The 26138-nt window shown below is 36.7% G+C and overlaps 2 long non-coding RNA genes across 10 annotated transcripts in view; one reads left to right on the top strand and one right to left on the bottom strand.

Moving 5' to 3' along the window:
* The window catches only part of LOC148161526 (uncharacterized), a 133542-nt gene that overhangs the window by 101523 nt on the left and 5881 nt on the right, over nucleotides 1–26138 (bottom strand). For 4 of the 5 annotated variants that reach the window (XR_015767535.1, XR_015767533.1, XR_015767532.1 and 1 more), the window contains exons 2-4: nucleotides 13191–13364; nucleotides 9770–9909; nucleotides 6345–6457 (exon numbers count right to left, since the gene is read on the bottom strand). This is a non-coding gene — a long non-coding RNA (uncharacterized LOC148161526). The remainder of the gene's footprint in view (nucleotides 1–6344; nucleotides 6458–9769; nucleotides 9910–13190; nucleotides 13365–26138) is intronic. The other variant, XR_015767534.1, reaches the window with a different exon arrangement.
* Nucleotides 1–26138, top strand: part of LOC148161527 (uncharacterized) — a 146126-nt gene that overhangs the window by 88613 nt on the left and 31375 nt on the right. The window contains exon 6 of one of the 5 annotated variants that reach the window (XR_015767539.1): nucleotides 3712–4955. The exons of the other annotated variants lie outside the window; for them this stretch is intronic. This is a non-coding gene — a long non-coding RNA (uncharacterized LOC148161527). Of the gene's footprint in view, nucleotides 1–3711; nucleotides 4956–26138 lie in introns of those variants that run through there. 5 annotated transcript variants of the gene reach the window in all.

Raw genomic sequence — 26138 nt, forward strand, 5'->3', positions numbered from 1 at the left:
GGATCATTCTCTTCCTTTTCTCACTTCTGCCATCCCTTATCCATGCTTTCTGGGATCTCCTTCTCCCAAATAAACTCCTTACACTCAAAAATCCTTCTTTCAAGATTTACTTCTTTGGGAACCCAACCTAAGACAGTGACTGATTAAAATGCATCAGATAAGGGGCGCCTGGGTGGCTCGACTGGTTGAGTGTCTGTCTTCGGCTCAGGTCATCACAGAGTCCTGGGATCAAGCCCTGCATTGGGCTCCCGGCTCAGTGAGGAATCTGCTTCTCCCTCTCCCTCTGTTCCTCCCTGCCGGCTCATGCTCTCTTGCTCTCTCACTCTCTCTCAAATAAATAAATAAAATCTTTAAAAAAAATGCATCAGATAAATAAATGGAAAACAAAGCTAAATGTTTGAAGAAATGAGTATCAGACACTCGCTAAACACTTGAGAACAAAACTATGGATGTTTCTAAAATGTTTCTTCTTGATATTTGTTACTCTCTCAATAATGAAATACATGAACAACTTTGGTGAGCCAGTAAAGTGAAATGTAGCGAAGAATATATATATTCTCATTAGTATTGATATCTTTGGAAAACACTCTGTCAGGGAAATAGTGGGTATAAATAGAAAGTTGACTAAAAAGAAAGAGAAAAAAGGCCCTAGGGTAAAGTGACAAAGTTAGCACCATAGCAAAATTCATTAACTGTTATTATAAGCAAATTTAGGTGCAAAAATGGTAAAGCAGATGAACATTTTATTTTGTTGATGGCATTAATTTTATAAAAACAAAGACTTTAAAATGTCCATGTCTTGATAATATTTCAATATCACCTTTTAATGAGGTAAAAAATTATCATGAAAATCTGAGGTATTACACAGAGATTTTTATCTCACAGCAAAGAACTGAAAAAGAACTTTCATATATAAAGATGAGTTGCACATTTTCCTTTTACAAGCAGTCAAAATTTGCTTACCTTTCCTATGATGAGAATAATTTGCCATTAGCATACTACCTTGCAGATGGGGTTTTTTAAATAAATAAACATCAATCAAAGTGTTAACAAGTTATTTCATGAATATCAACAAACTGATTCTAAGGTATTTTGGAGATGCAAAAGACCCAAAATAGCCAACACAGTATTGAAGGAGGAGAACAAAGATTTACAATTAAGCTACAGTAATAAAGGCAATGTGGTTTTGGCAAAAGAGTAAACAAATAGATCAATGGACAGGATAGAGAGCCCAGAAACAGACCCCCATAAATACAGTCACTGCTCTTTGACTTTGAAAGGAGCAATGGTGCTGGAACAACTAGACATCTACATGCAAAAAAAAATCATCTAGACACAGACCTTACATCTTTCACAAAAATTAACTCAAAATGATCATAAACTTAAATGTAAAATGCAAAACTATAAACTCTAGAAGATGACGTAAGAGAAAACCTAGATGACCTTGGGTATGGTGATGCCTTTTTATTTATTTATTTTTTTTTAATTTTTTTTTAAAGATTTTATTTATTTATTTGAGAGAGAGAATGAGAGATAGAAAGCACGAGAAGGAAGAGGGTCAGAGGGAGAAGCAGACTCCCTGCTGAGCAGGGAGCCCGATGCGGGACTCGATCCCGGGACTCCAGGATCATGACCTGAGCCGAAGGCAGTCGCTTAACCAACTGAGCCACCCAGGAGCCCATGGTGATGCCTTTTTAGATAACACACCAAAGACACAACCCATGAAAGAAATAAATGATAAGCTGAACGTTATTAAAATTTAAAACCTCTGTTCCGCAAAAGACAGTATCAAGAGAATTAGAAGACAAACCACAGACTGGGACAATATGTTTGCAAAAGACATCATCTGATGAAGTACTGTTATTCAAAATATACAAAGAACTCTTAAAACTCAATAAGAAAACAAATAACTCAATTGAAAAATGGACAAAAGTCTGAAACGCCCCTCACCATAAACAGAATATAAGCATATGAAGAGATTCTCCTCATCATATTTCAACAGAGTAATATAAATTAGAACAATGAGGTATCACTATACCCCGATTTGAATGGCCCAAATCTGGAACACTGACTACACCAAATGTGGAGAGAATGTGGAGTAACAAGGATTCTTGTTGATTGCTGGTGAGAAATGCAAACTGATACAGCCACTTTGGAAAACAGTTTGGTAGTGTCTTACAAAATTAAACAAAACGAACTCTCACCGTATGATCCAGGAATCACCCTCCTTGGTATGTAAACCAAAGGAGTTGAAAGCTTATGTCCACACAAAAATCTTCCCAGGGACATTTATATCAGCTTTGTTCACAATTGCCAAAACTTGGAAGCAGCCAAGAGGTCCCTCAGTAGGTGAATGGACAGATAAACTGTGGTACATCCAGACCATCAAATATTATTCAGCACTAAAAAGAAATGAGCTATCAGGTCATGAAAAGACATGGAGGAAACTTAAACGCATATGAGTAAGTTGAAAGCCTATCTGAAAAGGGTACATACTGTATGACTCCAACTATATGACATTCTGGAAAATGCAAAAAAACTATGGAAACAGTAAAAAGATCAGCTGTTCTCAGGGGTGGGGGATGGGGAAATGAATAGGCAGAGCACAGATTTCTAGGGCAGTGAAAAGACGCTGCATGATGGTATAATGATGGATGTATGTTAATACGTATTTGTCCAAACCCACAGATTATACAACATCAAGAGTGAGCTTTAAGGTAACTATGGACTTTGGGTGAGGTGATTATAATGTCAGTGCAGATTCATCTTTGATAAATATCATTTTTGATATCATTTTGTTATTTTGGTATCATTCTGGTGAGTGATATTGCTAATGGAGGAAATGTGTGGGAGCGGTAGGCATATGGGAAATCTCTGTACCTTCCTCTCAATTTTGCTGTAAACCTAAAACTGCTCTAAAAAATTAAGTCTTTAATAAATAGACAATCTGTCTTTTCAGAATAAAGGTGAGAGTTTAGCAATTAGTGAAAAAGCAACTGTTTTTCAAACGAAACATGTATGGATGACAGAGCATACTCGAAATGGCAATATTTCCATTATTGTGTGATTTCATTACCAAAAGCAATGCAAAAGCATCGTTCTCATGTCTCCACATTTAAAAGCATGAAAATTAAATTGTTTAACTTGTTCTAAAATTTTGTAAATAAAAGGTTTCAGTGGGGCTTTTTTTTGTTAAAAAATACTGAAATATAACACCTTTAGTTAGCTCACAAGAACTGATTGAAATTATGGAAGATAAAAATGTATTACCCAAATTTCAGAAAAAAAGATGTGAACTGAGGGATGGGACTGAAAAATAAAAATTATATTATAGTTATAGCCATTGATGCACTTCTATTTGTTTTTGAAGTATCCTATGTTTAATCACTGCAGCAATCAAAAGCAAATCTCAAAATAAACTGAGCTCTGAGTCACTGTATCAAAAAAATGTTAAGCCAAGTTTTTAAAAAATGAAACACATTTAAAAAAATAATGAAACACATTTCAGAATACTGCAAAAATAGGTTATTTTTATTTGTTCTATTAGTAAATGATATTTTGCATGATTTAAATCCCTATTGTATCGCATCCTTTTTAAATTCGTTTTGTGTTTTATGACGTGTGAAATATTTACATTGTATACTTATTTTTACATATTTATGTTGAATATACATCCTCCAAACATTCTTTTTTTTTATTTATTTACTTAAGCAAGAGAGAGGAGGAAGAGAAGGAGAGGGACAGGCAGACTCTACGCTGAGCACAGAGGCGATGCGGGGCTCCATACCACAACCTTGAGATCATGACCTGAGCTGAAATCGAGGGTCGGACACTCAACCGACTGAGGCACCCAGGTGCCCCTCCAAACATTTCTTATAGATATGGCACATAGACAATGGGAAGACCGGATGAAAGTCCACTGAAGTGGTTTAGAGTTGGGAAATAACATGATCACATTTGTATTTTGAATGCATACACTAGAAATGGTGTAGATAGCCTTGCAAATTTGGAGACAAATGAATTAGGAAACTATCTGACAATCAAGTAGAGATAATTAGTCCTAAATTAAAATAGTAGCTACTGAGAGAGATGAACAGTGGCTAAAGTGACTAGAACTTGGAAGACCAATTGCAGGTGAGGGTCAGAGAAAGAGCTAAATAAGGATGAGTTGACTCCCTAGTTTGGGGCATAAGTGACTTCATTGGTAGTAGTGTTCTCACCAAGACAGGCCCTCCCAGACAAAAAATACCAAGAGAACATCAGGGTTAGGAGAAAAACCTAATATACCTGCTAAATCTAAGATGCTATAGGAGATCAATACTGATGGCAGAAGGCTGGGCTTACAGAGTTGAAAGTTGTCAGCTTGTATGATTACACTTCGTTACTTTATTAATGAAGCTTAAAAATAGATTGTTTTTCTTTATTTTGAGGAGAGGAAAAGTCAGTTATATCATCCTGCTAATTCATACTGAGTTTAAAATTAACTTTTAAATCTTTTTCACATGTGATATTGTTAAGGCACTTCTCATTATGCTGTGTATTTGCCATTAAGTATACGGCCCTAAGAACAGGACTTTCCCCTTGTGCTTATCTCATTTTGCCTCGCTCAAGTCAACACACCAAAAGGTTTATGAAGCTCTCCTTGGATGGTGATGACTATCAAGCACACCAACCACAGGTTCCAGCTTCCTATCATCACTTGCTAATGTCTATTAATTGAAAATTTCATGGCATGTCTTTTTGCCCCTCCTGGCTCTCAGGCACCTATTACTGAATTGATTGGTTTATGGCACCCTATCATCATCAGTAAGCTGCATGCCAACTATTTTATTTTTACCTTTTTTGTTGTTCTTCCTTATACCACATTTCCAAACTCTTTTCTTTTCCTTCTAGTTTCCCCCATCATATTCGATCTGCACTGAAAAAATAAAATAATTGAGTGCTCTACAACTTAACATTGATGAGAATGGCATCTCTCCATTTATTCAGATTCATTCATTCAATGAATATTTCTTCAGTGCTGCCCTGTTCCAAATTCTCCTCTAAAAGCTATGATCATATTAGACAAAAGTTTGTATCTTTTAATATAAGAATTTTAATATTTTTCAAAAGTATTTTCTACATTTTCTTAGGTCAATTTCTAGATAGATACTTCAAGTTTTGTTGCTATAATGCAAGGCATCATATTTCCCATTTTATTTTTAGTTAGTGCAAGTATAGAAGAACTCTGTTGATATTTTTGTTGTTGTTACTGTTGGTCTTCTATACAGCAACCTCACTGAACTCTTTTTATTAGTTTTAAGAGTCTGTTAGTTGTCTTTTCTGTATTTGTTTATGAATCAATTACTGTAAAATTGCTATATATGCTTCTTTTCATTATGCTAATTCTATCATTACATTTTTTGTTTTACTTGGCCGTATTTTATGTTATTTATTTTTTTTAAAGGTTTTATTTATTTGACAGAGAGAGACAGTGAGAGAGGGAACACAAGCAGGCGGAGTGGGAGAGGGAGAAGCAGGCTCCCCGCTGAGCAGGGAGCCCGATGCGGGGCTCGATCCCAGGACCCTGGGATCATGACCTGAGCCGAAGACAGACACTTAACGACTGAGCCACTCAGGCATCCTACTTGGCTGTATTTTAGTGTCTAGTTAGCTAGTGACATTCACACTAAACAAAATATTTGGCACATGTTTGGAGTAGACTGTAACCCAGAATCAAATTTAAATGGTTTGTTGTGAAGCCAGGAAAACTGCTGCAACACCAGACACATAAAAATATATTCATTCAGCTAATACATGTTAACATTCAAGAAATTTAAATATACATTCAAATATAAAATATTTGAGAGCAGAGTTCAAGGTAACAATTACAGAAAAGCTGCCATATTAATAGGAATCAATAAACTAACCAGTTTGTTTATCTCCCTCCCTTTGCCAGAGAGAATACTGAGAGGAGAAATGACAAAAATGTAGAAGGGGAGAAATGTATACACTACACTTAAAATATGTTCTCCAAGATCATATTTCAGTTTGTAAGTGATGATATTGTACACTTTCCCTTCACAAGTTATATTCACTTACCTCCTATGATGAAATTTATTCAACATCTTCAACTACCACTTCCATACTCATTCAAAAATAATAATAATTACATCAAGAAAATAGCAAGCAATAGTACTTATTTTTGTGTTTTTATCCTGAGATGTGTGAACTATTCATTTAAGGATTGTTTTTTTCTGCTGGTATTAAAAAAAAAACAACTCATATTAAGAGGAGAAGAGAGCAATAAACATATAGTGATAAGGGTAGAGCTGGTTAAAAGCACTAAAAGCAGAAGTACTTACAGATCACACTGCTTCAGCTCTTTCTAGAGCAACGAATCCAAACAGGGCTCTGCCTTATGTTGCTTTCTTTCACTTTACAGATGCTAAAAACTTTCATTTCAAGTTTCTATCTCCTAGAAGTGGCGTGAAAAAAAAGCTGGTTATTATTCCTAAACCCACTGAAATTGCATTTGTGGCATCAAAATGGATTTTTTTTAAAGCAGGATGTTGGATTGACAGTAAAGCAGCTGCTCTGTAACAAACGAAAGCAAAAATTAATAAGAGACCTTAGCAAAAGAAAGACTATTGGTTTTGCACACCCAGAGCAAATTGGCTGGATTTAGAAGAGCACACTTTGATCTTTTCCAGACTAATTACTGCTCTGTGGTTTGACTGTTTTGTGCATTAGTTGCCCTTCATACAAAACCGAAACTGCTATGGTGCACAGCTGTAATACAAATGAAAATTTGACATTCAGTAAACAAAGCATGGCAAGGGTCAGTCTTTCAGCACAATAACTGCATAATACAATTTTAGAATGCCTTTTGTATACCAAAAAATGACACATTTTAAGGCAGTTTTGAACTCAGAGTAGGCAGTCAAGGCTGTTTGTAAGGGACAGAGAGATTGCTCCCAACTCTGATCTATACATACAGATGGAAAACAGTTTATTTCAACATTGTAGAAATGCTAAGGAGTTCACATATTTACAGAAATAAATGTGTCCATTTTTAGAAGATGGCTTTTCATTTGTCTATAAGGTTAATTGGGAGCAGATTTCTTAAGTAGCTGTTTACTGAAGCAATAATGGTGTTTATTCACCAATATGATTCTGGATTTGCTTCTGGGAAAGAATTCAGAGTATTTTATATGTAGACTTTATATCAAAATACTTAATGCTATATTTTTCAGAAAATGCAATGAATTAAATATTATAAATTATTATTTTCAACAACCCCAATTGAGGAATTTTTAAATTTTTCATTATTTATACATCACCATAATTACTAAGGCATCAGTCTCTTCCTGACTAAGAGATATATTTAGCTTATCATCAAGTTATCCTTCTAAATGGCATGACTTTAAACAGTTTGCATTTTTAATGCAGTTTTGATGGTCCTCTAATAAGCTGTACAATAAGTACATAAAAAATGGATCAAGTATATTGAAAGGCTTTTATATTATACTTGATTCAGTCTGTATTTAAATCAACTTAACCTTTGAAGCTATACAAACGTTACCCAGTTTTTTTTCAACACACACATTGACACAACTTCAAGATACCTACACTTAAAAGTGAGAGGACTTTCAATAATTCAGCTATTTAAAGTTGAAATATTTCAAATATAGAGAAATACTTGATTAAAGAAGTGATCTGTCAGAAACATTTCTGGCTAGGCTAGACAAAAAAACACCAACCCTTTTTTTATGCTTTATTTCTCTCAAACTTTTGAAAAGAGGTGATGTAGAGAATATTGATGATATAGTTCATGGAATTAGCCATTCACCAGAAACAGAAAAAAATCTGTATCTGGGATAACCGTAACTGGGAAAGTGTGCCAGAGTGTCAGAGACTGGAGATACCGAGCTCCTCTTTCAACCATTTATGAATACCACACGTTCAATGTTGAGCAAGTTGCCTCTGTCATCATTTAATTGCTATAGGAATTATATAAATTGTATGACCTTCAGTGCCTCCCCTTTTCGCTTTCAAAACTTAACTGGATACATCCTTCGTATACACACAAAGCTGTTTTCTAAATGCCTGTTTCTGTCTGGCTCATTTACCTTTACCTAACAGAACAGCTCTTCTGGGGGGTGGGGGGGTGGCAGCACGCAGAGTAGTTACCTATTCACAGCAAGAGACTTGAGAGTTCAGTACAATAGATTTTCACAATATATTTAGGAGAGGCCCAGAGCTACAGTGCTAAGCACCATGTGGAAAGGTAGATAAATACATAGAGATAGAACCATAGACCTCAGCCAAGTGGAGTGAAGAATAACAGAGAATCTATAACACTTCCTACTTCAGCAGCAGTCAAACCCAACCTCTGCAAATTAATCAGCCTGCAAAACACCACGGATGGAGAAAAGAGGATATTGATTCCTGGAGAAGTCACCTATATTTTATTTTCCCATTAAAAATAATCACAGAATGCTATTCTAAAATACGAACATTTTCCCCCATTAAGTATAAAAAAGACCAGTTCCTTTTTGCTAATACTTCTGAGATTATCTCAAAATGACTCCATGAAACACTTTTAATTTTCATCTGGGGAGAAAATTGTTAAATAAATCCTTAAAGCATTATTTGCCATGCATGCCATGTTTTTCCTTAAGGGTGTTAGAGTCCTGGGGTTATAGTAATTTACTGATGACTCAGTTTAGTGCACTTTTGTTCCTGTGACCATTAATAATGTAATGTCCCTTTCCATTTGCTTTTGTCCTTCCTCATGGCTTTAGATTTAGAAACTACCTGCAAAGGAACAAGAAATTTAAAAATACTTATACCCAAATTAAAGATCCCTTCTAATTTACCCCCACTCAAAAATTAAAAATAAATGCTCATTGAGGTACAAATTTTTACCAAAAAAAAAAATGTAATTCTGAGAAACAAATTCGGTTTATTTAGCAGGGGAAGCTGTTTTCCATGTTCTCTTAATTATCCTGTAAAATAATAAAGAATTCTTTCATGTGCTGCACAATCAATTATAACCTTATGATTGAAAGACTTTTTGAACCCCTGCCCCCACCATCAAATGGTTAATGTTCCAAGTTTGTGCTTTGGGGGTTGTTATAGTCACTAGTTCTGTTTTAAATTAAACACCTAATTAAAAGGAAGCCATTCATAAATAGCAATGTGCTGAAATCGGAATGGAATAACAGTGGCTCCACATATGTCCTGTTTTCCCACAAGGCTCTTAGAACAGTTTTTCCCCAGGAACAAACTGAAATTTGTCAACAAGCTCAACTGTAACCTTTGCTGAGTATGCAAACTGGCCACTCCTATCCCCAGCACGTTTTGGGGTGAGAGAATGGCAGCCATTGTCCTCTGCCTCTAGAAATACCCCTACAGCACAGTGTCCTCACAGGTTATTCTGAGACTATTACTAATACTTCCCTGCTTCCTTCTGGCAAGAACCTAACTCCATACAGACCAAGAGAGAACAAAATTCTCAACCTGTGGGTGAAATGTGAGTACTTTCTGGAAATCTCGTAAAAAAAAAAAAAATTACTCCTGTATAACGGGGCCTTTAACTGCTCCCCACACCATTGTTCATCTTCTTAAGGTCGGAGGTTACAGGGTACTTTTTAACATGGGTTTAACACTTGCTGATCACTGAGAAGATGAAAGGCATAAATGGACAAGACTGGATATCAGGCTTCATTCACACCACCACTGTTTTGGTGTCTTGCTTTTCATTTCTGTGCATTCAAATGCTTACCAGCAAGATTTGAAAATTTCAGGATTCGTCCAGCGCCAGAGCAGAAGATAGTGTATTCTGAGTATTCCATCATCTGGTGACGGCTGGTTATACAGCTGACTGCCCTCTGGCCTCAGGAAGTTTTTTCACATTTCTCTTCCCTAAATATAAAGTGGGGATAAAAGATAGCTATGTGGGATAAAGGCTGGCAAGGGTGAATGAATGAAATTGTGTCTTTAAACGATTTGAAGTCAGGTGCAATTTAAGTAAAAAAAAAAAAAAGTACCTTTAACATATTGTGATCTTACATCAAAGCAAAGGGAATGTAATCTGCTGCTTTTCCATCTGAACAAATCCAATAGCAATCATGCTTATTAAATATTTGCACGTAGTTCTTTCTGTGATAAAATTTGTACCGTCATCCAGGAACTAATTATCTCAAATGAGAGACTGTATGTGAAAGTACTTTGTAAAGTGTAAAGTATAAAGTACTACACTTGTAATAATAATAGTGATAGGCATTAAGTGCTTACCCTGTACCAGGCAATATGTTCGACAAGGGTTTATTTAAACCTCCCAGCAACCTTTGGAGATAGATGCTAACATTGCCACTTTAGAAGTGACAAACCTGAGAGACACTGAGGCACTTGCCTGTTCCACACTGCAAGAAGGAGAAACCAAGGAAGAAGCCCAGGTCTGTCTGATTTCCAAACCCAAGCACATGACCCACACTACCCTAATTGACGGATTGTTGTGACAGCAGCGATGACCTTTTTCCCATATTAAAATACAGTGCTTTTTCTACTGGGTATTTACCACAAAGATACAAATGTAGGGATCCGAAGGGGCACATGCACCCCAATGTTTATAGCAGCAATGTCCACAATAGCCAAACTATGGAAAGAGTCTAGCTGTCCATCAACAGATGAATGGATAAAGAAGATGTGGTATATATATACAATGGAATACTACTCAGCCATCAAAAAAATGAAATCTTGCCATTTGCAATGATGTGGATGGAACTAGAGGGTATTATGCTGAGCGAAATAAGTCAATCAGAGAAAGACAAGTATCATATGATCTCACTGATAGAGGAATTTGAGAAACAAAACAGAGGATCATAGGGGAAGGGAGGGAAAAAACGAAACAAGACGAAACTAGAAGGGAGACAAACCATAAGAGACTCTTAATCTCAGGAAACAAACTGAGGGTTGCTGGAGTGGAGCGGGGTGGGAGGGACGGGGTGGCTGGGTGATGGACACTGGGGAGGGTATGTGCTATGGTGAGCGCTGTGAATTGTGTAAGACTGATGAATCGCAGACCTGTACCCCTGAAACAAATAACACATTATATGTTAATAAAAAATTTTAAAAAGATATGGTGCTTTTTCATGACTGACAATTATACGTCTGAAAATGCAGATGTTATTATAAATTAGAAAGCTGAAACATGGCATGTTTTGTTCATAAAAGCCTTTTCCAAATGACTCTTCTTATGCAGTATTTACTTTTATAGAAAAGTAAATATTGCACCCTAGAAGAAATTGCTTTTGTTATTTTGTTGCTTAGATGAGTACAGTAAGTGCTATAAACACAAGCTGTCACATCATTACTTGTTAACAATTAGATTCTTAGGGGCACCTGGGTGACTCAGTCGTTAAGCGTCTGCCTTCAGCTCAGGTCATGATCCCAGGGTCCTGGGATCGAGCCCCACATCGGGCTCCCTGCTCCGTGGGAAGCCTGCTTCTCCATCTCCCACTCCCCCTGCTTGTGTTCCCTCTTTCACTGTGTCTCTGTCTTACAAAATAAATAAATAATAAATAAAATCTTACAAAAAAAATTAGATTCTTAAATATTTGATATTAACCTCTATGGCACCAGACTATATTGGTGACAGTTAACACTATAATCAAGTGCTATTACGTATTCAAATAAATATATAATTACCAATTCTACATATGAATTTCCTAATCTGGAAATTTCCTGATATGAAAATAACAGAACCATAAACAAAAGTTTTCACTAAATCATTTTAGTTAAGAATTTATAAGAATCCTATTTTTCAAATATCCATCGTATCACTTTTGATTACGGTAGCAATAAACTATTTTTTTTAAAAGATTTTATTTATTTGACAGAGAGAGACACAGCGAGAGAGGGAACACAAGCAGGGGGAGTGGGAGAGGGAGAAGCAGGCCTCCCGCCGAGCAGGGAGCCCGATGTGGGGCTCAATCCCAGGACTCTGGGATCATGACCTGAGCCGAAGGCAAACGCTTAACGACTGAGCCACCCAGGTGCCCAGCAATAAACTATTTCTACTTTACAAAAAAAAAATCTGTGTCACAGAAAAGATGTAAGAGGTGGTGAAACAAAGTAGTTCAATTTCTTCTAAAAGTTAGGTGAATGAAAAACTGGCCCAACCATTTAAGGATACTTCTAACTTTTAAAATGTTTTATAAGAAACAAATCAACTCCAAATGCTCATTAACCACAATTAACATTTCAGAGTATTGCAATTAATTTTGGAACATGGTATATGAAAGAAAAAAGGACTAAGAGTTCACAATACAAACCTTGCTAGAATAATGGACTGTGATAATTGGGGGTTCCATTACAATGCAGAGGAAATCTTTTCTAGTATCAAAATATTTTCTTCATTCTACCATTATAGTACTGCAAAAAGTCTGGGAAAAGATTAGGAGCTATGTTTTGAAGAAACTTGGTGTGAACTTTGCTAACAACAATCCAAATAAGTTTTTAGATTACTCTTTCAAGAAATTGCAGTATTTCATGCAAAACAGTATCCACTTTACCACTAAGGTAATTTTTTACTCACCACGAAATGAAAATCTATATTCTGCTCTCCCTTGCATGTCTCTTTAAAACCTCAAACCAGAGGAATGAGTCACATTTTGGGACCGTTTTCTTTTTTAATCTTCTTCACTCTTCTATTCTGTTTCTAAAGGGACACTTAGTTTTAACTAGATTGCAATTTCATTTGAAAAGAATTGAACAGGCTTTCTAGAATGAGTTAAAGATTACCCACTGAGACTATTTTTGGCAGCTACCTTTAAAGATGCAAGGATCTGTAAAAAATGGTACATCTAGATTTAATACAGATAATACTTGGTTCTTTGAGATAGAAACGGTGTAATTGTGATATTGGCAGGAAAGATATGTAAGATGTGCTTTTCACTTATAACATCTCTTTGGACAAGCACAGTTTTCTTTATAGAATTTTATTACATTGAGAATGCTAAGTACATTAGTGAATTTCTTATACAATGACAGTAGAAACACCTGGTGTCATTTTTAATTCAAACGGTTAAATATACGCCGTATTATTTCATGTTACTTGCAATTAGAGTGTGAAACTCAAGGTGTGTGGTAAAAGTTATTTATTATCCAATCATTTCTATGAAAAATAAAGAGGAAAGGGGTACCTGGGTGGCTCAGTCGTTAAGCGTCTGCCTTCGGCTCAGGTCATGATCCCAGCGTCCTGGGATCGAGCCCCGCATCGGGCTCCTTGCTCTGCAGAGAGCCTGCTTCTCCCTCTCCCACTCCCCCTGCTTGTGTTCCCTCTCTCGCTGTGTCTCTCTCTGTCAAATAAATAAAATCTTTAAAAAAAAAAAGAAAAAGAAAAAGAAAGAGGAAAGTATTAGACTCGTACTTTTGTAAACAGATACCTAAACAAATAGTTCAGGGAAAAGTCAAAGGTGAAAACAAAAACAAAGGTGATAACAAATAAGAAAATTTTTTTTTTCTTTTTTGGTTTTTTTTATTATATCCATCCGATGGATACTAACGAAAGATATTGCGTTAATTATTTCACAATATATGTAAGTCAAGCCATTAAAAAATCATAAATAAATGTTTCCCTACGTGCCAAGCACTGTGTTATTTTACAAAAATTACTTAATTAATTCCTTATAACACCCACATGAGGTAGGTAGGTATCCATTTTACAAATGAGGAAAAAGAAGCTTAAAGGGTTAAATAAAGGGTTAAATAACTTCTCCAAGGTCACAGACTGAATTCAAGTTTACTCCAATCTTCAGTGTAGTCTAGTAACTGTTCCTCATTGTTCAATGGCTATGAAAACCATAACTTTCTTATTCACACTAAGACTTATGGTAACCAAATACACATTGGCACTACATTTCCAAATGAAGGAACTTAGAAATAGGGATTTCTGGTATATATTAAATATACATTTATCATGTTCTAGGCACTGGACCAGGTGTCTATGATATAACAATGAAAGAGAACATAGTCCTTGCCCTCCAAATGAGCACAGTCTAAAAGAAGACAAACATTTAAAAGGTAATTGCAATCAAGGGAAGTGCCATAAAATAATAACAGCTAATCCTTTTTGAGCACTTGCAGTGTGCCAGTCACTGTTAATAAGCACCTTATATGTTTACTCAAGTAATCTTCACAACAATCTATGAGATAGATACTAAAGAGATAAAGAGGTATATTGTTGGAACACAGAAAAGAAAGCCCTTTCACTCTATCTAGATAGGCCAGACAATTGAGCTGAGTCCTATAGGATATATATGTCCACAAGAAGGAGGGATGTATCAGTCAGTATAATGTAAGATAGACCACAGGACACAAAACCCCCCAAATCTTGTTGATTTGTAAAAAGATTTATAACTGTTCACAAAACCCATCAGGTTAGCTTGGGGGCTCTTCATGTCTTCTCACTCTGGGACCCAGACTGACGGAGCTTCCACCATCTGGAGCATCACCAGTTGCTCTAAGCAGAAGGGGATGTCGTAAATATTGCACTGGCTCTCCAAGTCTCTATCTCTAACAAATGTGTCACCAATGTTCTGTTTTCATTTGCTAAAGCAAGTCACATGGTCACACCTAGCTTTGATGGGGAACGGAAGTGCCATCCTACTATCTACCCAGGGGTAAGAGAATAACCCTAATGCTTACCAAAGGGTGGAGAAGATAAGTAAACCAAAGACAAAGGACATATGCAAAGGAATGGGAGTGAAAGAGTGTTTGATAATGGTGGTTTTGATGATAAAAGCATAGGGTGTACATAAGGGAAGCATGGGAAGGAGGAAAAGTCAGGTGAGTGCCCATCATGAAGACTCTTAACACCTGTGGCAAGTTTAGACCTCATCTTTTAGGCCATAGGAAGCTACTGTAGGATTTTAAGCAGGAAGAGAAATACTGTCAAAATTTTCATTCAGAAAGGCCATGCTAGCTGAAACAAGAAAAAAAAATTAGAAGAAAATAGAGATAAGGGGACTGAATGAGTTTCCCATCTCTGTGTAACAAGTTACCACAGACTTAGCAGCTTAAAACAACACAATTTATTAGCTCACAGTTTCAATAGAGTAGAAGCTGAGCTTAGCTGAGTCCTCTGCTTCCAGGCCTCACCAAATTGCAATCCAAGTGTCAGCTGAGTCACCAGAGGCTCGATAGGGGAAAGAGCCACTTCCAAGCTCCCTTATGTTGTTGGCAGAATTCGCTTCCCTGCAGCTACAGGACTGAAGGTTTTAGTTTCTTCCTGAAGGCCACCCTCAGCTCCTAAAAAGTCACTCACAGCTCTTTGCCACATGGGCTTCTCCAACATGGCCACTTGCTTTGTTAAGTTTATTTATTCAAAGCCAACAAGGGGGAGAGTGTCTTACCTTAAGGAGGGCCTAGACCCTCCTTTTTAAGGGCTCTTACCTGAATAAGTCAGGCCCACCCAGGATAATCTTGATTATCAGTTGATTTTGCAATTAAGTGATTCAGGACCCCCTTTGTGTGTGAATAAAAACATCATGGGATTGCCAGGAACCCAAACAGCCCAAATACCACCTCAGTGTGCTTGCTTTTTAGAATTCTGTGACATGCACATGCCGCCTGCTGAGGATGTGAAAGGGGACAAGTCAGAGAAGATAATGAACCAATTTCAGGTGTCTTCACATTCTGTCAAAGTGACCATTGGAAAGTGTTTATCACTATTATTTATAACATTGAAAGAAAAAAGATTTTGAAATTTGTGGTTGGTCTAGAACGCTTGGCTAACACTCCATGGATAATAACCAAAAGATAATTGCATAGTAAGACTGCTGTATTTCACTCAAAGGGAAACAATGAAAAAAGATGGTCTTGTGAACTTTTGTGTTCTCCGAAACTAACATTTTACATATAAAAATTAGCTCAAAACATATTCCAAGCATTTTTTATCACAATCATAACCCATTATCAGTTGAACAAATAACAAATGAATATAGCATCTTCTGTGGGAAAAAAACAATCTTATTTAACAATGAACATAACCTCTTATTGCCATATGATACAATAAACCGATTATATATAAATGTACAATTTGGCAAGTTTTAACATATATTTATAGGCATGCACAATTTTTCCTCATTCCTATTTGTATTCTCTATTCCTGTCCCTCACTAGCCCTATCTCCCTCATCTCTAAGCAGCCATGGATCTGCACTGTATCACTTTATTTTTTTTTAGATTTTATTTAAATTCAAGTTAGTTAACATATAGTATACAATTTCAAGGGTAATATTTAGTGATTCATCAGTTGCATAAAACACTCACTCCTCACTACATCCAGTGCCCTCCTTAATGCCCATCACCCAATTACCCCATCTCCCCACCCACCTCCCCTCCAGCAGCCCTGTTTGTTCCCTAGAGTTAAGAGTCTCTTATGATTTGCCTCCGTTTTTATCTTATTTTTCCTTCCCTTCCCCTATGTTCATCAGGGCACCGTATTACATTAAATTTCTTTGCACCTCCTAGAATTTTATGTAAGTGGTATGATTTATGTCTTGCTTTTTTCACTCATCATATTTATTTTGAGATACACCTGTGTTGTACTCATCGCTCCCTTTTATATCTTAGTATTCCACTGCGTAGATATAACACAATTTATTTATTCACCTATTGAGGGATATCTGGATTGTTTCTAGTTTGGGGCTATTATAAATAAAGCTGCTAAGAACAACCATATTCAAGTCTATGTATAGGCACAAGCTCTCTTTCCTCTTAGGTAAACACCTAGGAGCAAAATGACCAGGTCATATGGTTAAGAGTATGTTTAGCATTTTTAAAACTGCCTAACTAGTCGCCAAACTAGTTGTACTCACCTACATTCCCATTTTACATATATCAGTTCTGGTTCCTCTACATCCTCAACTCTTGATGGGGTCAGTCTTTTTCATTCTAACCATTCTAAAAGGTGTGTGGTGGTATTCACTGTAGTTTTAATTTGCATTTCCTTGATGAATAATGATGTTGAGCATCTTTTAATATGTTTATTTTATATATGAATATATTTTTGGTATGTCTCTGTTCAAATCTTTTGCCTGTTTTTAAACTGGATTATGTATCTTTTATCAGATGTAGGCTTTGAAGATATTTTCTCCCACTCTTTGGTTTCTCATTTCATTCTCTTATAGTGTCTTTGAAAAGCAGTTTCTAATTTTAATGAAGTCTAATTTATCAAGTTTTCTTGCAGATCGTTTTCATATGCATGGAATCTTTACCTAAGCCACAGTCACGAAGATTTTCACTATTTTTGTATCCTTTGGATAAAGACCTAGTAGTGCAATTGCTGGGTTGTAGGGTAGTTCTATTTTTAACTTTTTGCAGACCTCCATACTCTTTTCCAGAGTGGCTGCACCAGTTTGCATTCCCACCAATAATGTAAGAGGGTTCCCCTTTCTCCGCATCCTTGCCAACATCTGCTGTTTCCGGAGTTATTAATTTTACCCATTCTGACAGGTGTGAGGTGGTATCTCATTGTGGTTTTGATTTGTATTTCCCTGATGCTGAGTGATGTTGAACATTTTTTCATGTGTCTGTTTTACATTTGTGTGTCTTCTTTGGAGAAATGTCTATTCATGCCTTCTGCCCATTTCTTGATTGGATTTTTTATTTTGGGGATGTTGAATTTGATTAGTTCTTTATAGATTTTGGATACTAGCTTTTTATCTGTCGAGATATTTGTCATTTGCAAATATCTTCTCCCATTCTGTAGGTTCACTTTTAGTTTTTGTTATTGTTGTTGTTTCCTTTGCTGTGCAAAAGCTTTTTATCCTAATGCCGTCCCAACAGTTCATTTTTGCTTTTGTTTCCCTTGCCTCTGGAGATGTGTCTAGCGAGAAGTTGCTACGGCCAAGGTCAGAGAGGTTGCTGCCTGTGTTCTCCTCGAGGATTTTGATGGATTCCTATCTCATATTTAGGTCTTTCATCCAGGAGAGAGAGAATCTTAAACAGGCTCCAGGCCCAGCATGGAGTCTGACCTGGGGCTCAGTCTCACAACGCTGAGATCTTGACCTGAGCCAAAATCAGGAGTCGGAGGCTTAACCAGCTAAGTTACTCTGATGCCCCAAGATTTATATCTATCTTGAGTTAATTTTTATACATGGTATAAAGTATTGATGAAGGGTTTATTTTTTGCATTTAGATATTCCATTATTCCAGAACCATTTGATTAAAAGATTTTTCACCACTGAATTGCCTTTACACCTTTGTCAAAATCAATTGTCTTAAAAATGTGGGTATATTTCTGGACTTTCTACTCCGTTACATTGATTTATTCCTCTATTTTTACCCTAAGACCACACCATCTTGATTACTGCAGCTCCATAATTACCCTTGAACAAAGGTCATATTAACTCATGAACTTTTTGTTTTTGCTTTTTTTATTCTTAGCATTTCCTTATGAACTTTAGAATCGATTCATTAATTTCTATAAAGAGATGTGCTAAGATCTTTATTGAGATTGCACTGAATCTAAATATCAATTTGGGGACACTTGACGTCTTAACAATTTTGAATCTTCCTATACATAACAGGGTACACCTCTTCATTTAGGTCTTTAACTCGCTCAGTAATATTTTGTAGTTTCCAGCATATAGGTGTTGGGCATCTTTTGTCAGATTTATCCTTAAGTATTTTATATTTTTATGCTATATAAATATTATTTCAATTTCCAATTGTTTATCACTAGTGTATAGAAATACAATTATGATATACCGTACATGTTATTTAATATATTGTAACAATCTAATTGAATAGTTTATGTTCTGCAACCTTGATAAAATCACATTTAGTATCATATTTGTAGAATCCACAAGGTTTTCTGCATGTCATCTGCCAAAAAAATAGTTTTACTTCTTCCTTTCTAACCTGGACGCCTTTTCTTCCCCTTGCCAGTTGCACTGGCTATACCTTCAACATAATTCAACATTATATTGAATAGAAATGATGAAAACACACATCCTTTCCTTGTTCCTCATTTTAGAAGGAGTGCATTAATTCTCTGCCCATTAAGTATGATGTTAGCTCTAGATTTTTCATGGATTGTCTTTATCAGGTTGAAGAAGTGCCTTTATAGTCCTAGTTGGCTGAGTTTTTATCAGGAATAGGTGTTGGGCTTTGTCCAATACTGTTCATGTATCTAATGAGATGGACATACGATTTTTCTTTTTTAGTTTGTTAACAGGCTGATTTTTAAAAAGATTTTATTTATTTGACAGAGAGAGAGCACGAGTAGGGGGACGGGCAGAATGAGAGGGAGAAGCAGGCTCCCCATGGAGCAGGGAGCCTGAGCGGGACTTGATCCCAGGACACTGAGATCATGACCTGTGCTGAAGGCAGACGCTTAACCGACTGAGCTACCCAGGTGCCCCGATATGCTGATTTTTATCAGTTGATTTTCAAATGTTAAACCAATCTTACACCCTTAGGATAAACTCCATTGGTCACAATGTATGCTTTTTGTATATTGTTGAATTTGATTTGCCAAAATCAAATTCAACAATATACCAAATTTGATTTGCCAAAATTTTGATTTGCCAAAATTTTACTTAGAACTTTTGCATATATGTTAATGAGATATGTGTCTATAGTTTTTTTCTCTTATTATCTGAGTTACTCAATTTCTTTAATAGATATAAGACTATTCAAGTAATCTATTTCTCTTGAGAGAGCTTTAGTAGTTTGCATCTCTCAAGGAATTCTTCCATTTCATCTATGTTGCTAAACTTACTGGCCTAAAGTTGTTTGAAATAGTTTTTTATCCTTTACATAGCTGTAAGACAGACTGATTTCCTCTCTCATTCCTGATATGGGTAGTTTGTGTCTTGTCTCTTTTTTTTCTTGATCACTCTGACTAGAAGTTGATTACTTTGTTTTCTTCAAACACTCAGCTGTTGGTTTCCTTGACTTTTCTCTCCTGTTTTTGTTTTCTATTTCATTTATTTCTACCCTCTTTTCTTCTATTTTAGGTATAATCTGCTCTTCCTTTTTCTAGTTTCCTAAGGGGAAGCTGAGATCTTCTGAGACTTTTCTTCTTTTCTAATGTAGGCACTTGGTACTCTAACTGTCCCACTAAGTACTACTTCAGCAGCAGTATCCTACACAGCTTGGTGTGTTCTGTTTCCCTTTTAATTCACTTCAAAATAGTTATATTTTTCTTTTGATTTCTTCTTTGTTCCAATGGGTTATCTAGAATTTATAAATGTGTTCTTTAGTTTCCAGAGATCTTTTGGTTACTGATGCCTAACTTAACTCCATAGTGACCAGAGAAGATATGTTTTTATGACATGAAATGTCGACCTCTGAGAGTTGGGGACCTGGGGGAGCGAAGGAACTGAGAAAAAGAGATGACAGTACAGTGAGGCACAGGGCACCCCGAACAAACAGCCCGAGGTGCCGAGGTTTATTTTCCATACTCTTATATACCTTCCACAGCAGGGGCGTAGTAAGGCACATTCCTCCATGTATACAGGATTAGTCAGGCACAAAAGAATCTTTAAAACAGAATAAAGGAACAAAGAGGGGAGTGCAGTGTTTACAGGGACGAGGGAACAAAGAGGGGGAAGGAGTGCCCAGCCTGCTGTTTGCAGCTGGCTTCCTACCTACCAAACATCTGCTGCTGCGGACTTTAGAACTGACCACACACATCCCAAGGGCATTTCACTCTGATCCTTTTGGGTTATTTTTAACCCTGCAATCTCGAGTTTTCTCAGAGATCTAGGAGTCTGAGCGAACATGCACCAGTGGTCGTTGTGGCGTTCTGTTTCCCACAGAGAAAACCTTTAAACTCATTTAAACATGTTCTATACCCCAAGATATGGTCTATCTTGGTAAATGATCTATTGCATATGAAAAGAATATGCATTCTGCTGTTTTTGGATGGGGTTTTCTAAAATGTCAATTAGTTGAAGTTTGTTAATAGTATTGTTCAAGTCTTTCACGTCCTTGTTTATTTTCTGTCTAGTCTATCAATCATTGAAAGGTTTTTAAATTTCTGACTATAATTGTGCATTTGTCTACTCCTTGATGTCCCATCAGTTTGTGTTTCTTGTATTTTGAATTTCTGCTAGCTGTATAAATGTTCTGGATTGTTTTGCCTCATGATACTCTGAGTCTTTTATCATTATGAAATCACATTCTTCATCCCTACTAACAGTAACTGTTCTTAAATCTACTTTGTTTGCTATCAATAACCATTCCAGCTTTTATATAATTAATATCAGCATGAAATATCTTTTCCCATTTGTTACTTTTTACCTATTTGTGTCTTTATATTTCAACTGTGTTTCTTGTAAGCAGTATATTATTGAGTTTTGCTTTTATTCAATATGATCATCTGTGCCTTACAATTAGAGTGCTCAGACCATTTACATTTAATGCCATCAACGATGTGGTTAAGTTAGAGTCTATCACATTACTGTTTTTTTCTATATGGTCCATCTGTTCTTTTTCCCTTTTTCCTCTTTTTCTACCTTCTTTTCAATTGAATAAAATAAGTATATTTTTGCTGGGTATAGAATACTAGACGGGCAATTTTTTCCCCTCACTACTTGAAAATAGGTTGCTCCACTATTTTCTCACTTGTATTGTGTCAGATGAGAAATCTACGGTTATCTTTATCTTGTTTCCTCTGTTTGTAATATGTATGAGGTAAGCAAAAAAAAAAAAACAAAAAAATCAGCCATACCTGATTTAAATGATGAGATTTGGGACTTCTGAGCTAATGAGATTTAGATGAAATTCTTTACTTTGTGTTGATGCTGTAACTGGAGATTTGAGATGGGATGAATGTATTTTACATGTGGGACAGATATACTTGGGGGACAGAAAAATGGACTACGGTCAGCAGAAAAAATGGTTCTCAGAAATACTCATGTTCTAATTCATGAGACCTATGAATATGTTAGGTTAGATGCAAAAGGTAATTAAATTTGCAGATAGAGTAAAGGTTGTTAATCAGATGACCTTAAAATAGGGAAATTATCCTGCATTATCTGTGTGAGTTTAATCTAACCACAAGGGTTTTTAAAAGTGGAAGAGAGAGGCAGAATACAGTGAGAAAAAGAAATGTAACTATGGAAGAAAGATCACAGAGATGCTTAGTGCTGGGTTTGAAGATGGAGGAAGGGGCCATAAGCCAAGGAACATGAGTGGCCTCTAGACACTGAAAGAGACAAGGAAGCCAGGTCTTTCCTATAACTTCCAGAAAGGAAGGAATGCAGCCCTTGGTGATACCTTGTTTTTAGCCCAGTCAGACCCATGTCAGACTTCTGACCTACAAAACTCTAGGATAATAAATTTGGGTTGCTTTAAGCTCCTCAGGTAATTTGTTAGCCGCTATAGGAAATTAATACGATGTCTTTTTTCTTCTCTGGCTGACTTTAAGCTTTTTTTTTAATCACTGATTTTGAAAGATGACATCTTTACATGCCATACACATACTCCCATCTTTTCCCCAGAAAAGGCACTAATAGAAAATGTAATTTAAAAAACTGTGCCAATAAAGAAAAAAGCAATAGCTGAGAAAAAGAGGAGAAAGTTTAACAATGCATAGTTGGGTCAATTATACAGAACACTTTCCCTTGAAGGTAGACCTTTCGAAGACATTGCTCATTTTTTAGTTAACTATAGGCAATATCAACATTTTTAGAATAATTATACATCATTATCAAGGTCCTAAGCTCTCAAAATAAAGGAAGAAAATTAGTATATATTAAAGCTGCTCCATGGGGGAACAGTATTCACAAAACAATAATATAAATGTTTCCTTATATGCCACTGAAGGACATAATGTAGGCTATTTTATCTTAAACTGGCCTAACAAATTCATTTCAAGAATAATGTGGGGCACCTGGGTGGCTTAGTTGGTTAAGTGTCTGCCTTCCGCTCACGTCATGGGATCCCAGGATCCTGGGATGGAGCCCCGCACTGGGCTCCCTGCTCAGCCAGGAGTCGGCTTCTCCCTCTCCCTCTGCCCCTCCCCCAGCTCATGCTCTCTCTCTCTCTGTCTCTCTCTATCAAATAAATAAACAAATCTTAAAAAAAAATAAAGGTGAGACCCATACCTTTAAAAAGAAAAGAATGCTTTAATGATGCTATTAACCCAACTAAATTCTATATTCTATCAGGATTATAGAATTAGATTGTGTTTTTTAAAGCTCCTTTCTTCTGAGAAACTCAGGCTGCTTTTATATATAATGACATTAAATGTCACAGTGGTCCCAAGAGTTTCATCAAGAGGCAATCAGAATTCCCAAATAAATCCAATTCCCCACCCCACCCCCAAATGCTAACATTGGGGAATCAGGCAAACTTTTTGTTTTCTAACTAAAGAAACTCTGAAGATATTTTTAAGTAAGTAAGGGCTAAGGGTTAAGAGAGGGCATTCAGCTGTGTAGGTACAAAACAACTGAATTTTGGCAAAGCAAGTTCCTAATTTTCAGATGATTTAAGATAAACTATGCCTATGGGAAGAAAAAAAACCTTTTAAACTTTTAAAAAAATTACACAAGTCATATGTGTTCATTTTCAAAAAATCAACCCATAATCCCACTGCCCAGGACAACCTCTATTAACCTAGTGGCATACCTCTGTTGACCTGGATGTTTTCTATTTGCCCCTCCAGATCCCCTCTCAATCCTGCCACCCTGCTCTGTGCCTTAGGAGACAATCCCTTTGCAGCCTGATTTCTGCTTGAGCTCAGTGAATGAAGAACACTGGTTAAGAGTAGGGGGTGGAAGGAGAGGCCAAGACACTCACTCCCTAGCACCCACACTGTACAGTTGCTGTGGGAAGGCTACACGCCTTTAGAACAAGTCATCAATCCTGTCAAAAGGTGTTTCCACATAGCTCTCCCTGCCTCACAGCCCCTTCCTCCAGCCCCTTCAGGCAGACCTGCAGGTGGTAAGAACCTATCCTCCACACCCTCACCAGCTCCAGGTTCTATCCCATACCTTGCTGTTTCTCTATAGCCTGCCTACACCTTGTGAATAATCCTGATATTGAACTCTCTCACATTACTCAAGTTGAGTGTGCCATCTGTATCCTGCTGCTACCTTGACTAAAACCCCTTTCCAGGTTTTTAAATGGAAACTATGTATATTACAATTACATATATATATTTACACACACACATTCTTGTTTTTAGATAATAAGCCAGCTATTATATAGCTATATTACAATCTATACAAATCACTATGATTCAAAATTTTCAGTTTCCATTTTCTACTCAAAACAGTAATGCAGTAAATACGTATATACATGTATCTTTGCCCTCTTGTCTATAGTACTGCCACAGGATACTTTCTTGGCAGCAGTATTTCTGGGACATATAAATATGCACATATGTAAGGCTTTTGATGTTGCCAAATGGCTTTTCATGCAGGCCATAATGATATTCACTTCTGCATGCAGTGTACAAGAATGCCCGGATGCCCATTGTCCCACCCACTCACTAACATTCTACCAAACATCTTTGCAGAAGGAAAATTCACCTCTTCAGTTCTGTTGTACACACACCACCTCATACTCTGCACTCAAGTCATACCCAAAGCCACCAAGTTGATAGATGGATAACAATTTAAACATCATCTCTTAATTCCAATTTCAGAAACCATAAAATAGAGCTTTTTGGTATCTCCTCCCTTTCCCATGTTGCCACAGTAAGTAGTCCTTTAACCTATAAAATGTGTAAAATTTTCCACTAATTTGTTAGAAGTGGAAAAACCATACGTTTAAGTCCTAAACCAAAAAACTAGGGCAAATTTAATGAAGTCCCTAAGTTTCTTTTACAGAGTCTAAAGGAAAATAATCACACATTAAAATTTAAGCCATTCCCATAAAAATGAATTGAACCCCAAGGTTGTGGAAGACATCAGAGTCCACTGTTATGAGAGGTACGAGCATGGGTGAAATGTGTCCTTCCCCCACAGCAGCTGTCTAACACAGGAACAGGAAGAGGCCGGACAACATTAAAGGTGGCTTAAGAGTGGAACTGAAAAAAATCTAAGAATGGGTTCTCTGAGGAGGAAAAACAAAAAAACCTCTAGCTAATCAAGAAAAAAGAGCAAATACATACAGAAAGTAAGGAATGAAATAAGGCTATAATGATAGATCTGGAAGATTTTTTTCTTTACAAAATACTGTCTACAACTTCATGCTAAAACTTTAAAAATATATATGAAATACATAATTTCCGGGACGCCTGGGTGGCTCAGTTGGTTAGGTGACTGCCTTCGGCTCAGGTCATGATCCTGGAGTCCCAGGATAGAGTCCTGCATCAGGCTCCCTGCTCAGCGGGGAGTCTGCTTCTCCCTCTGGCCCTCCCCCCTCATGTGCTCTCTCTCTCTCTCTCAAATAAATAAATAAAATTTTTAAAATATATAATTTTCTCAGAAAATAAAAATGACAAGCATTATTTGATCAGATGAATATCTAGGGAAGAAGCGGAAAATGTTGTCAAAGAAGGCAGAACAGACTATATACATTAAGAAGACAGCTTTAAATTCCATTGTCCCATTGTCCTTTTGACCCTGGGTAACACCAACTCCCCACCTCCTCCAACTGTCCCATGAGCTTTGCTGGAGAAAAATCACAGTCAAGTAGATGGAAGCTACTATAGTTTTATGGTCATCAACCTCAAATGGGCTCTCAGCACTGAAAAGAAACTACAGAATTATGTTTTTCTAGTTGTCTTACTTTTCTATTCTCCACATCTCTGTAACATAGATAAAAATCTTCTCTATTCTTCTCAAACTTCTGAATTCTGCCACACACACATCCCTCCCCATTCAGCCCTGCAGAATCACTCAGCAGGCAATCTGAGGCAATCAGACTTCTGTTTTCATAGAGAAACAAAAGTCATCAAAAGGACCCCCTCAAATTCCTGCCACCAGAACAATAACACAAATCTATCTATGTATGAATCTTCGTTTCTTCCCTCCTGTTTCAGAGGAAGAAGTGGCCTACCTCTTATGACTTCTCAAGTGCCTTACTCTATCCTGTATCTTCAAACTGCCTCACTCCGCTGGCTCCTTCCCATCAGTCTTCCAATACTTCCCCTCCTACGTGCTCCCTTCCTTTCTGCTCCCCTTC

Source organism: Eumetopias jubatus, unplaced genomic scaffold (assembly GCF_037043125.1).
Source record: "Eumetopias jubatus isolate StellerSeaLion01/CBP00866 unplaced genomic scaffold, mEumJub1_p1.0 scaffold_176, whole genome shotgun sequence".
In the NCBI taxonomy this organism is placed as follows: domain Eukaryota; kingdom Metazoa; phylum Chordata; class Mammalia; order Carnivora; family Otariidae; genus Eumetopias; species Eumetopias jubatus.